Raw genomic sequence first — 13,857 nt, 5'->3', positions numbered from 1 at the left:
AAAAGGTGCTGGTGGAGAAATGGTTGGCTGGAGTAAAAGAGGCATTGGGAAAGAGGGAAGAAGACAAGATAGGGGTGAGTGGAGAGTGGTTGTGTATGGATGATGCTGTGATGCATGGAAGGGAGTGGGTGGGGATGAGGTTATGAGGGAGTATGTGTGAATATTGTTTGCGGACGACACTGCGCTTGTGGCAGGGTCAGAGGAGGGATTGAGGAAGCTGGTGGCAGAGTTTGGGAGAGTATGTGATAGAAGAAAGCTAAAGATAAATGTGGGTAAAAGTAAGGTGATGAGATGTACAAGGGGTGAAAGTGGCAGTAGACTGGAAGTGAACATTAAGGGAGAGCGACTGGAGGAAGTGGATAGTTTTAGATACTTGGGTGCAAGTGTAGCAGGAAAAGGTGGAGTGAAGGTGGAGGTAGAATGTAGATTGAGAGAAGCGAGTAAATGCCTTGGTGGATTAAAGAGTGTAATGAGGAATAGACATTTGGGAATGGATGCGAAGAGGAGACTGTATGAAGGAGTGATTGTGCCAACAGCACTGTATAGGGCAGAAATGTGGAACATAAAAGAAGAAGAGAGAAGGAGTTTGAATGTGTTTGAGATGAGGTGTCTGAGAAGTATGGTGGGGGTTACTAGGCTGGATAGAGTGAGAAATGAGGAGGTGAGGAGGAGAACAGGGGTGAAAAAGGATTTGGGAGATAGGGTTGATGAAAGAATATTAGGATGGTTTGGACACATGGAAAGAATGAGTGAAGAAAGACTAGTAAAAGAGGTATGGAAGGCAGATGTGGGGGGAGTGAACATGAGGGGACGTCCTAGGATGAGGTGGGTGGATGGGGTGAAGGGGGCTTTGGGGAAGAGGGGAATGTCTGTTGAGGAAGGAAGGGAGAGGACGGAAGACAGAGGTGAGTGGAGAATGGTTGTATATGGATGATGTTGTGACTGCATGAGGAGGAATGGGCAGGGGGGTGGGGGGTGGGGTAGTATGTGTGAGTAAATTTTGACGCAGCCCGAAGGGATTTCTCCCCGTCCTCGCCTTATATGCAAAGGGGGATGGAGAGGGGGGGGGTCGCTGATTAAATGAAGCGGCCTTGCTGTGGATGTACTGTCTTGCGACACTGCTTCTGACCCAGGGCGGTGGGTGGGGTGCAGGGATGACCCGTCATCCAGGAGGTGCTCAGATGAGAGGGAGGGTGGGAGGGGTGTGGAGTGTATTTAGGGATGAAATGGGTGGGAGTGTTTTTATGCCTTTCCCTTTTTGGCTACCTCCCTTGGAAGGGGGAAAAAGCCTTGGTATATGTATGTATGTGTGAATATTTTGATGCAGCCTGAAGGGATTTCTCTCTGTCTTCTCATTTTCTGCATGAGGGGACAGAGAGGGGGTTTGCCAATTAAATGAAGTGGCCTTGCTGTAAATGTGCTGTGTCTTGCTACATTGCTTCTGACCGAGGGCAGTGGGCGAGATGCAGGGATGATTGTCATCCAGGAGGGTCCAAGAAAAGAGGGAGGGAGGGATAATGTATGGGAGTGGAGTATGTGGGGATGAAATGGATAGGAGTGGATTATGCCTTTGACTTTGGCTACCTCCCTTGTAAGGGAAAGAAAGCCCTTGGTATATGTATGTATATTGTGCAAAGGCTTTGTATATCTAAAAACATGGAAATGTTTGAGCTTTGAATTTGGAAAAAATCATGCTCAATGAGCTAGGCAGTAGAAGGAGTACCATAGTGTTGGGTTAAATGTTTATCTTTTTTTTTTCTACTCGTGTAACTATATACCAAAAGGCTTCTTCTCCCTTATAAGGGAAGTAACCAGCCAACTGATGCACCCACCCTTCTCCCATCTCACACCCTTCCACAATTCATTTGTTTTTCCCATTATATTGGTTCTTTGTGGATGAAGCGACCCCATCCATTGCCTAGGTCAGGAGCAGTTTTAGCAAGGCATAGTTTGCCATTTTTTATAGTTGAACACTTATTTTTATTACCAGTAGGTGACAAGTCTGGAAAGTAAAAACAGATGGAGTGAAGTTGAGAAATAGACTGAGAATAAGGTGGATGAATGGGGTGAAGGGAGCTTTGAATCCACATAGAATGTATGCCAGGCAGGGAAGAAAGTGTAAAAGATAGGAGTGAATGGAGGAAAGTTGTGAATTGATGAAGAGATGATGTGGCCCAAAGGGATGGCCTCTTCATTGATCAATCCATTGCTCCAGGTCTCATGCAGGAGACCTGTAGTTCCCATATAAGTGGCCATGGTCACAGGTCTCATGCAGGAGACCTGTAGTTCCCATATAAGTGGCCATGGTCACAAGTTCAGCCCACAAATCAATTGGAGAGATATTTTGTGTTGTCTGGATAGAATGAGAGCAAGCCAGTGTGGACTGTGGTGTTCTGTGTCTTCTATGTGGTGGATGCATCTAGGGCAGTTGGAGTACATTGCCAAGTTAATTCTGTATTGATACTATTTTAATTCTGGGTTGTGACCTGAACATATGCATGCTTTACTTGTCTTGGGAGTGATTTCTCAGCTTGATTTTTACGGAGCTTGTTGAAGTATAGAATTTGGAGGTGTATTGTGGAGTACTTGTGTGATCTGAGTGTGTATATGTATATATGGATAGGTTATAGGGCTGGTAATGGGAGGCAGTGTATTATAGATGTTTGAATGGATGAAAAGGGGGGTGGTACCATGAGATGATGTATTGGGTGTAAATCTGCTCCAGCTGTCAGGCCCTGATGTAGAAGAACTGTGCCTTGTTAAATTGACTTTGAGCCAAGATGGGCAGGGACAACCCTTGATTCCAGAGGTGTTTAAATGGAAGGGGTGGTTACAGGTTTTTGTTATGCACTTGTATGGTGTGGAAGTATGTTACCCTTCTTATAAGAGGAAAAAGGTCTTTAATATATATATAGCCAGTAGGTGTGGAAGTTTGTGTTTATATGCATGTGTGTCTATTTTTTATGTTTACATGGTATCGTTTGATAATGGTGTAGAAAAGGTTGAAAGTAAGATTTTGTTTGATTGCCATTCTTCTCTTTCAAGCCTTTCCCCAGCATGTTTTGGTGTCCCATCCTTCTTGAAGAGGGCTGCTGAACCATTATCCACCATTAAAACTGGTGTACTTGCCTTGATATTTGATTTAACTTTCATGTATATTGTACACATTGTTTAATAAATTTTTAGTTTACATTTCTTCTTTCAAAATCACAGTTGAGGAAATTTTTTTGACTAACAGTCTGAAATGAAGTGGCAGCTTGAGTGTTATGGTTTGTGAAGAACATGAGGACGCTTCAAGGTTTCACATGAAAAAGAAAGTATGAAAAGTAAAAAAGTCATTGTTGTTGACTTAGGTACATTGATAATTTCATGTACCATCTTCCTTTAATTATATCCAAGATTTATCTTTCTGGTGGTGTGCTTCAGTCACACTAGGTGGGAAAAAGCTCACACCAGGAGGTACTGAGGCATGACCAAGGTTATCACCATGGCCTATGTGCTTAGACTTCCTGGACAAGTAGAAGTAAAAAATTAAATTACTTCGTGTTGGTAAGTAGTCCATTGTTGGCCCAGTGCTTCTTAATAATTGTTGCTTTGAATTCCACTGCAGTCCCACAGCAGGTGGTAGTGGCCCTTAATCTTTCCCATAGATCTATGGGGGAAAACTTTGGATTAATGTTTGTTTTATTACTGTGGGTCTTTTTCTCTGTCACCTCTCAGGGCTGCACCTCCAGATGGAGATTAGGATGTTGGTGGGTTTTGAAGATGGGTGGCAAGATGATTCTGATATCCATCATGCTGGACTACCATGTGCACCTGCACATGGTAGTCCATTATTTGCCTCACCTGACTCACAGGAATGATCTGTACTGATGGATCTGTTTCTCTGTTACCAGCTAGTAGGAGAAAGGGAAAGGAAACAGCTGCTAGCTCTCTTTGTGTGGAAAATTGGAAGAGAGTTGGAGTTGGAGACATAGTGCCAGCCTCTTGGGAATGCAGCCCATAAGTAGAGCATGTCAATGGGATTTGAAAAATAGTGGTGAGAACCTTCTTGTCAATATCCATTTTTCAGGACTGTCTCAAGCAAACCCCCATTGTTGGTTCTACTATTGCAAAAGCATAGAGAAGTGCCTGCTGGACACGGAGGGAGCCTACTCTTTGAATCAGTTGGGTGGCTTCCATCAAAGTCTCTCTTTGTGGCTTCCCTTCCTCATGAAATATTGAAAATTGCTTCTTATTCCAAGCAAGGGAGATCAAGATGATTTATGCTACTTTACTGGAGTATTCACATTGCACATTCATTAATTTCTGAAGTACATTTTCCTCAGTACCTCTTGGTAGAACAACTCCAGCATTTATCCACAAGTGTAGCAGTTGCTAGTGGCAAAACAAGGGTAAGAAAAATGTAAGAAAAAACTCACACACACAATGTGGTAACTGTAGAATCTTGTTAGAAGTCAGGAATTTGTTTTGCAGAATGACTGAGGATGCATCAAAACTTGAACATGCATGTTTTTATTGATAGCATTAAAAGATGTTGGGTAAGGAAAATGTATATATTCAAGTTTTGTTAACTAAAAGTATTCAATGGAGAAGGGTGAAAGAGGAAAGGAGTGGTTCTGGTAGTGAGTAATGAAATGTGTGTGTGTATGAATATAAGAATGTCAAGTGTAAAATGTGTAAAAATGAGAATAGGTTGGGAAGTATGGGTGTTTGTGAGTGTGTATGTCCTTGGTTGTGAGAAGAATGTGAAGTGTTGGGATAATTTAAACAGATGTGCAGAGTTTTTGAAGGAATGCAATTGGAGAGGTGCTGGAATTTTGATTTCTAGAGTATTTCAGGGAGTTCTTGAGTGTGAAGGAGGACAGAAGCTGTGATTTTGGCAGTAGACGGTAAGAGAATGACAGCACCTTCTCAAATGCTTTTTCTAAATCAAGATATACATAATGTGTGTGTGTTTGTATGAGAGACTTATTACACTAGTACTTCTAAAGGTTACATTTTTTCAGTAGCTTTTCTGGATTTGCTTCATAACCATTTAATACCCAGGTTGTATATATATTACTATTGCTGCTTGTAATGTGCACTATTTTGATAGCAATAGAAAATCACTTCCACTAGCTGCTTTCAGTGTCAAATATTTCTTAAGTAATCCACTGGACATACTTCTGGCAGTTTTGCACGTCCCACCAGGCTTGACAAAGAGAAATCCCTTTGGGCCACATAAATTTATCATCAGTTCATGAGCATACTTCACTCACACTTGCCCTCTTTGTTCTCTTCTCAACAGATATTCATCTTTTACCCAAGACCCCCTTCACCCCATTCATCCATCTCATTCTCTGTCTTCCCCTCAAGTACACTCCTTTCACTCTTTCTGTCCACATTTTTTTTGCAAGCCTTTCCTCACTCATTCTTTCCATATGTCCAAACTATCTCAGTATTCTTTTATCAACCCTATCTGCCATCTCTTTCCATTCTCACTCTTTACCTCCCTGCCTCATTTTTCACACCATCCCTCCTTGTAATGCCCACCATACTTCTCAAACACATTTAAATTCCTCTTTTCTGCCTCCAAATCTCTGCCCAATATATAGATACTGTATATGTCAGATAATCATTCACTTGCGTTATTACTCTGATTCAAATGAGATTATTGACACTTAGATAACTAACAAATGAAAGCAGGTTGATATCTTCTCCATAATGAAATTATGTTCCTGTAAATGGAGTGTAGTTAATATTTTACTTGCATTAAAACCTGTTTGTAGAAAATAATTATAGAAATAAGGTGAGTGTATATGTTGAGCCACCCTCCTTATATATAGGTTAAGTCTTTTGGTATAGGAATACAAGTGTATAGATAGAAATTTAAGAATTTTTTGAAGACTGTTGACAGCAATATGTGTGGTGGTCAGCCTTTGGGTCCATTGCAGGATGACCCGGCTATTCTCTCAAGAACAATACAGCCTCTGTACCTCACTATGGTAGCTTAATCTAGCTTAGTAAGTTTGTATAGATGGTAGAAAGTGCATATGAAGTGTTGAGCATATTGGAATGACTGTGGTTGTGAATGAAGTCAGAAAGCCGTGTAATCAGATCAGTTGTATTAATTACGTCAGCACTGAAATAAACACTTGTATGCTGCATCTCTGATGTCAGTCATTGCAGAATAGGGTTAGAAAGCTATGAAAGTACAAGTTGAATAGTTGCTTAGCACCTTCTGGGGATCAAACCCAGGCCCCCCCTGCATTTGAGCCAGGAATGCTTCACATGGCTCCATATGGACTCCATTGGTAGCTATAGAATAGAAGTAAAAGTATTAAAGACATACAAGTGTTCATACAAATTTACCAAACATTAAGTAGGTATTTTTGTTTCCATGTACCTTTGATTTATTGTACTATGAATGCAGCATTATGTTATATAATTTTTTATACCTACCCCATGAATGGTGATAGTTCTCCTTATTAAAATTTTCTTTGACTTCTTGATTAAGCTGTGGATGGTATTGATCATTCTTACATATTTTTTTGGTTGCTGATAGGCAATTTTGCTCAGCTAAAGGAAACTATTCTTTCAGAGTTAATGCACTGTTTTGAATGGTTTTGTGTCAAGATTTATCTTGAAATGTTTTGTTATATAAAGCATCGTGCAGCTTCATACTTTGACTTTATTTTTGTTGTGCCAAAAATCTCAAAAGATTTGTCAAGTTGTGTATAGTTTGTGATGTACTTGGATCCCTAGCTGCTATTTGTTTAGCCAATAGGAAAAAAAAAGGGATCCCGTGAGTATAGTTCCTTTCTTGTGTGTTACAATTAGGTAAACGTGCACACACACACACGCACTTAAATGGGACAGAAGAAATACATGGGGACACAAGAAGAAACTTAACCCATTCAACTCCGATGACAAGATGTCTTGTCATTTGGTCAAATAAAACAAAAAATCATAAAACACCAAAATGTTTGATCAAACACCAGAAAAATATGACGTCAATCCTCGCTTCGCTGCGAGCAAAGCGAGGATTGACGTCATATTTTTCTGGTGTTTGATCAAACATTTTGGTGTTTTATGATTTTTTGTTTTATTTGACCAAATGACAAGACATCTTGTCATCGGAGTTGAATGGGTTAAGAAGGACAGTTACAGAAGAGATCTGAAAAAGAACAGCTTTCTATGCAGAGTGATAGATAGATGGAATAAATTGAAAGAGAAAACAGTGAGTACTAAAACTATACATGACTTTAAGAACTGGATGCAGAAAACTACAACTGCGGGTCTCTATGAACATAGCTCTTCTCTTGCAAAAGACAACTAGGTAAATACAGAATACACAGAAGATGTAGAAATGGGTGAAGTATTGACCAGACACTTTAATTCTGTATTTACAATTGAAAGCTCACAATTGTGGGATGATAGTCACCAGGAAGGATCCCCTAAAATGAAAGAAATAATGGTGACACAGAAAAAAATAAGGGATCAAATAAGGAAACTCAATGTCAGAAAGTCACATGGGCCAGACGAAATAGCGAACTGGATATGGAAAGAATGCATAGACGAACTCACAGATAAAATACACAAGATAATTGACTTCTCAATCAAAGAAGGAAAGGTACCACAAGACTGGAAAAATGCTAATATTGTACCATTATATGAGGGAGGAAATAAAGAAAATCCGACTGGTTTTCTTACAAGCACAATTGCAAAAATATGCGAAAGAGTTATAAAAAGTAAATGGACTAAACACTTGGAAGAGAACAAAATATTAAACCCCAACCAATTTGGATTTAGAAGTGGAAAATCATGTACTACAAACTTAATATGCTTTTACTTAAGATTGCTAGACATAATACAAGAAGGAGATGGCTGGGCAGATTGTGCCGTCCTGATCCTACAAAAGGCTTTTGACAAAGTACCACACAAAAAACTACTAAGAAAAATTGAAATGATAGGTGGAATACACCCACTCCTCGTTTAACGACCTACTCGGTTAACGACAACTTGGAGTAACGACGGGCTTTATGACAGACCAATATTCGTTTAACGTAAATCTCCCGAAGTTACGACGTTGTGTACGATAATTAAGTTGGCTGAGGCAAATTTGTATGATGTTATAAATGAACTTGTGCGGTGGATATTACCTGTGAGGTAAAGTGTTCTGAAGCTTAGGTCTACATTACCATCCTGCAAGCTGCAAAAACTACCTGGGGTACAGTATATACCGGTAGTGGTAAATTTTTAGTTTCGACCATGGGCGCAATATAGCAATAGAAAATTAATTATTAATTTTGTAAATTATAATGTATCAACGCAATATGCAATTTTGTGAGCGAAAAAAAAAATGCTAAAACAGATTTTGTAAGTAACAAAGTCATGTCAGATGAATGGTACACTATATTTGTTATGATAGATGTCGATGTCGAAGAAATGAAAGGATGATGAATTCATCTAACCTAAACTAAACTAACCTAACCTGTGTTAAATAAATCATTACCTGCAAATTAAATGTCATCCGGCTTGTCCTCGTTGTCGTCGTCGTGAGAGACGTTGGCAGACGACAAGATGGCGTCCCGATCCTTTGCTACCGACTTCGTTCATTAGCATATTTTCTTGTAGCAAGGTATTTCTTACTTTCATTTCCGCCCACAAAATTGCACATTACGTTGATACATTTTAATTTACAAAATTAATAGTTAATTTTCTATTACTATATTGCGCCCATGGTCAAAACTAAAAAAATACCCTGGTATTCAATATGGAATGTCAGCATACGCGGATTTGGTCATATATGGTAATTTCAGGAACCTAACCACCGTAAATAAACAGTAAATAAAGCTTTAATGTACTGTATAAAAGAGGGAAAATACACGAAAATAAAGATACATGTATTGCTGGACATTGTACATACAGTACATGTACGCATATGTATACACTTTCGCTTAATGACCAATTCGGTTAATGACGACGCGCTGGTCCCAATTGTCGTCGTTAAACGAGGAGTGGTTGTACAAGGAAAATCATTGGAATGGATGGAAGACTTCTTGGAAGGAAGAAAAATGAGTGATACTTAGAGAAAAGAACTCAAAATGGGTAAACATGATAAATGGATTATATATACACAGCGAAAAAAATACACGGGAGCGACAAGCGATTTCGCTTGGGAAAGTTCCAATGTCGCTCTCGCAAATACAATAGCGGGAGCGATCCCCCACAAAAAAATCGCTCCTGCGGCAAGATTCAACGTTTTTCATGCATTATCCATCATTTGGCAATCCCTGAATCCCATCACCATTGATGAAAGGATCAGAGCAAACACAGTATCAATCGATATCATAAACGCAACGCATCAATCAACTTTAATTTGTTGATGTACATACGTATGTATACGCGGTATAGCTGCTAGAGTTCAATGGTTTACCTAGCCTAGCTTCGTATCAGTTGCATGCGCGCATATACTATAGTACATGTTGACTAGACTCTACATGACTATCGTGCTACATAATGTCGCTAGTTGCGAATTGCATAGTACCTGTATGCAGGGAAGTTCATTGGTTGCATGCAGCTAGCTGCCCAATCAACGTGCTGACTACATGTACAATGCACCATACCCAATACCACATCACCGCATGCATACGTACACTGTACATATGCAAACTCACTCGAGGCCTAGAAGGGAAACTGGGAAATCCCATTTATAACCTCATTCGCATATTTATGAGAAAACAAAATAGAATCAAATGTTTGGTTAGTAATTGAAAGTAAATAAATTCAAGTATAAATATGAACATTTGATAATGATATATTTAGTTCATAAATATGGATCTTTGGAGGGAGAATAAAAAATAAAAAAATAAAAAATGATTCATTAGCTAGGTTAGGTTTACAGTAGCTAGGTGTACGTTTGTACGTCACGTCCATGCCAAACTTTCGATGATCGTACATCATGGAGCGATTTCTAGTGAAGCGTGTGAAGATGAGTGGAAATGGTTTGCCCTCAGATTCAGTCTTTTCTGAATCGAGGCAGAATGTTTTGACAGCAGGAACCACTTCTGGACCAGCAAAGCCTAATTCAAACTCTACGGGCAAGGGCCAAGGAAAACGAAAACCAGTAAAGCATGAATCGTGGAACCTAGATTGGCTTGGAGAGGATCGGGGCAGTGATGGTACTCTAACGGTGTATTGCAAGGCTTGTCGTGCATTTCCACCCCCAACCACTGCCTGTGGAAACAGAGGTGCTGTGTCTGCCGATCAGTTTCACCCATCCCCCTCCCCCCAAAATTAAAGGCTGATTTGTTAAAAATATATATATATTTTTCATGCACATGAGTAATGAGTTAGCCTTCCAATGGTTTGAAGGAAATCGAACCTGCAAAAACATGGCTCTGGAGGTATCAAAAATGGCTCTGGTAATTAAAAAAATGGCTCTGGTAAAATAAAAAAAAAAGTTATAAATGGCTCTGGAAAATAAAAAAAGCATTTTCCCCCTGTATATACATATATATATATACGTATGTATATATATATATGTATATATATATATATGTATATATATGTATATATATATGTATACATGTATATATGTATTTACCTAGTTGTATTTTATGGGAAGGGGAGCTATGCTCATGGTGTCTTGTCTTCATATCTCATTTTATCTAAACTATTTTTAAATTCATGTATTGTTTTTGCACACACCACTTTCTCATCTAACTTGTTCCAACTGTCTATTACTCTGTGAGGAAAGCTGTTCTTTTTCAGATCTCTTCTATAGCTGTCTTTTTTCTTTAATTTCTGTGTCCTCTTGTATTTCTATGTATATATATGTAAACATATATGTATATATATATATATATATATATAATATACATGTATATATGTATATATATATATATATATGTATATATGTGTATATATATACATGTGTATATATATGTATATATATATATATATATATATATATATATATATACAGGTATATATACATAAATATATCTATACATAAATATATATATATATATATATATATATATATACATACACGTCAAAAACAAGCGCTTGGAAAGAAATTGAACATAAAAAAATGCTAGATGACACAAGAAAATCACTCAATGAGATATTAATGGGTAAGGGTAATCTGGTAGTTATGGGGGACTTCAATTGCAAAGAAATTTGTTGGGACAGCATGACAGTGCAAGGAGGAGATGACTCGTGGGGCAATGTACTGCTAGATATGACCATGGAGTACACAATGACCCAATGGGTCCATGAAAACACAAGGTACAGAAATAATGAAGAGCCATCGAAACTAGATCTAATATTTACAACAGAGCCTGAAATAGTGCATAAAGTCCAGTATGAGACACCAATTGGAAAGAGTGACCATGTACTCATCGAAACTATACTAAAGGAAGAAATAGACATAGAGAGGAACGAAAAGCATAGGAAAGGAAGACTGAGGTACAACAAAACAGACTTTACAAAACTAAAGACATTCTTCCGGAATGCAAACTGGGAAATATTTTACAGGGAAGAAACAGCAGTGGAAGAGAAATGGAATATATTGATGGAAAACTACAATGAAGGGGTAAACAGGCATGTACCAAGACAAAAGCGAGAGAGAGAGTACATTAAATGTTGGTTCAACAAAAGATGCAGTGAGGCAAAAGACAGAAGGGACAAAGCTTGGAAAAAGTGGAGAAAAGACAAAAAACAAAGCAAATGGCAAATTTATGTTAACTATAGAAATGAGTATGTTAATGTGAGAAGAGAGGAGAAAAGGAACCATGAGAAGGATATTATAGACAAATGCAAAGAGCAACCCAAACTATTCTATCGGTATGTGAATGGTAAACTTAAAAACAAACAGGAATTGGTGAAACTATGCCAAGGAAACATAGAATACACAGAAGATTTAGAGATGGCCGAAGTCATGAACAATCACTTTAAATCTGTTTTCACCAGAGAGAAAATACCGAATTGTGACATAGACAAAAACAAGAAATCTCCCCTCATGAAGGAGTTTACAGCATCACTAAAGGAAATATCAGAACATTTATCAAGGCTGGATGTCAGAAAATCACATGGCCCGGACGGTATTGCAAATTGGATTCTAAAGGAGTGCAAAGAAGAACTAACAGACAAAATACACATCTTAATAAACAGCTCACTCAAAGAAGGAAAGATACCCGAGGACTGGAAAAATGCTAACATTGTACCAATACACAAAGGAGGAAACAAAGAAGAACCCACCAACTATAGGCCAGTATCACTAACAAGCACCATTGCCAAAATTTGTGAGAAAATAATCAAGAATAGATGGGTAAAACATCTGGAAGACAATGACATATTAAACCCAAGACAATTCGGATTCAGACAAGGAAGATCATGCTCCACAAACTTAATATGCTTTTACTCAAGACTAATAGACATAGTGCAAGAAAGAAATGGATGGGCTGATTGTGCATTCCTAGACTTGCAAAAAGCCTTTGACAAAGTACCACACAGAAAACTACTAAAAAAACTGGAACACATAGGAGGAATACAGGGAAACCTACTAAAATGGATAGAGGACTTTCTGACTGGTAGAAAGATGAGAGTAGTGCTCAGAGAAAAATATTCAGACTGGAAAGAGGTGATCAGTGGAGTACCGCAAGGATCTGTGCTGGCACCAATAATGTTTGCTATTACAAAGGATTACAAAGGCAAAGCATGCCGACAGGAGACCTTTTGATCCATATCTAGGTCGGATGCAAAAAAAAAAAAAAAAAAAAAAAAAAAAAAAAAAAAAAAAAAAAAAAAAAAAAAAAAAAAAAAAAAAAAAAAAAAAAAAAAAAAAAATCATTAATAATAAATTAAAACTATAACAATGTAAATAACAATTAAAATACATAAATAAATGCATTGGTATAGTTGAATAACAAACAAACAGGTAAATAGTAAATGATAATAAATTGACATATAACTAATAATAAATGAAAATCAGACAGACAAATTATAACAAAACAAAAACAAATAATATAACATAAATTATAATCATTACAGCATCTTACTCAGGTATTTATCTAAATGATTCTTAAAGCTTCGAACTGAACTACAATGCACTACCTGTGCAGGAAGTTTATTCCATTCATTAACTACACGGTTGGCAAAGTTGTTTCTACCTACTTCCAAATTGAATCTATTTCCGGACAGTTTGAGACCATTGTTTCTTGTCTGATTCTCATTCAATGTGAAAATTTGTATACATGGATGACATGGATGAGGACGTGAACTGCTACATGAGCTTCTTTGCCGATGACGCCAAACTGCTAAGGAAAATAGAAACTGATGAGGACTGTGAAGCACTGCAAGAAGACCTAAATAGGGTATGGAACTGGAGTCAGAAATGGGAAGTGGACTTTAATACGAAGAAGTGTAGCATAATGGAGTTTGGAAAAAGCAAAAACAGAATATCAGGAAAATATACAATTGGAACCAAAGAAGTAAAGAAAGTAGGATCCGAAAAAGATTTGGGAGTAATTATCACGAACGACTTGTCCTATGATATACAGATTAACAAAATTGTCGGGGAGACTTACAACTTGCTAAGATCAATAAAAGTGGCGTTTACATACTTGGACGAAGACATGATGAAAAAAATATTGGTTACATTGATAAGGCCTAGATTAGAGTATGCAGCGACATTGTGGTCCCCCAGTACCAAAAAGAATATAAAGAAAATAGAAAGAATCCAAAGAGCAGCTACAAAAATGGCACCTGCACTTGCAAACCTATCATACGAAGAGAGATTGGCTAAACTGGAGTTACCGACACTGGAGCAAAGAAGAGAGAGAGGTGACCTATTGACCATCTACAGAA

The 13,857-nt window shown here is 38.0% G+C and overlaps 1 long non-coding RNA gene across 1 annotated transcript; it reads right to left on the bottom strand.

Moving 5' to 3' along the window:
* Positions 1–1,742: 1,742 nt before the first annotated feature.
* LOC143038530 (uncharacterized) lies at positions 1,743–6,933 on the bottom strand. The gene is made up of 2 exons (XR_012967568.1): positions 2,281–6,933; positions 1,743–2,231 (listed from the first exon to the last, which is right to left on the bottom strand). It is a non-coding gene; the product is annotated as an uncharacterized LOC143038530 (long non-coding RNA).
* Positions 6,934–13,857: the final 6,924 nt, after the last annotated feature.

This window comes from Oratosquilla oratoria, chromosome 24, assembly GCF_046742065.1.
Source record: "Oratosquilla oratoria isolate Oo_2021 chromosome 24, ASM4674206v1, whole genome shotgun sequence".
Classification (NCBI taxonomy): Eukaryota; Metazoa; Arthropoda; class Malacostraca; order Stomatopoda; family Squillidae; genus Oratosquilla; species Oratosquilla oratoria.
This window is presented reverse-complemented; position numbering and strand designations above follow the sequence as displayed.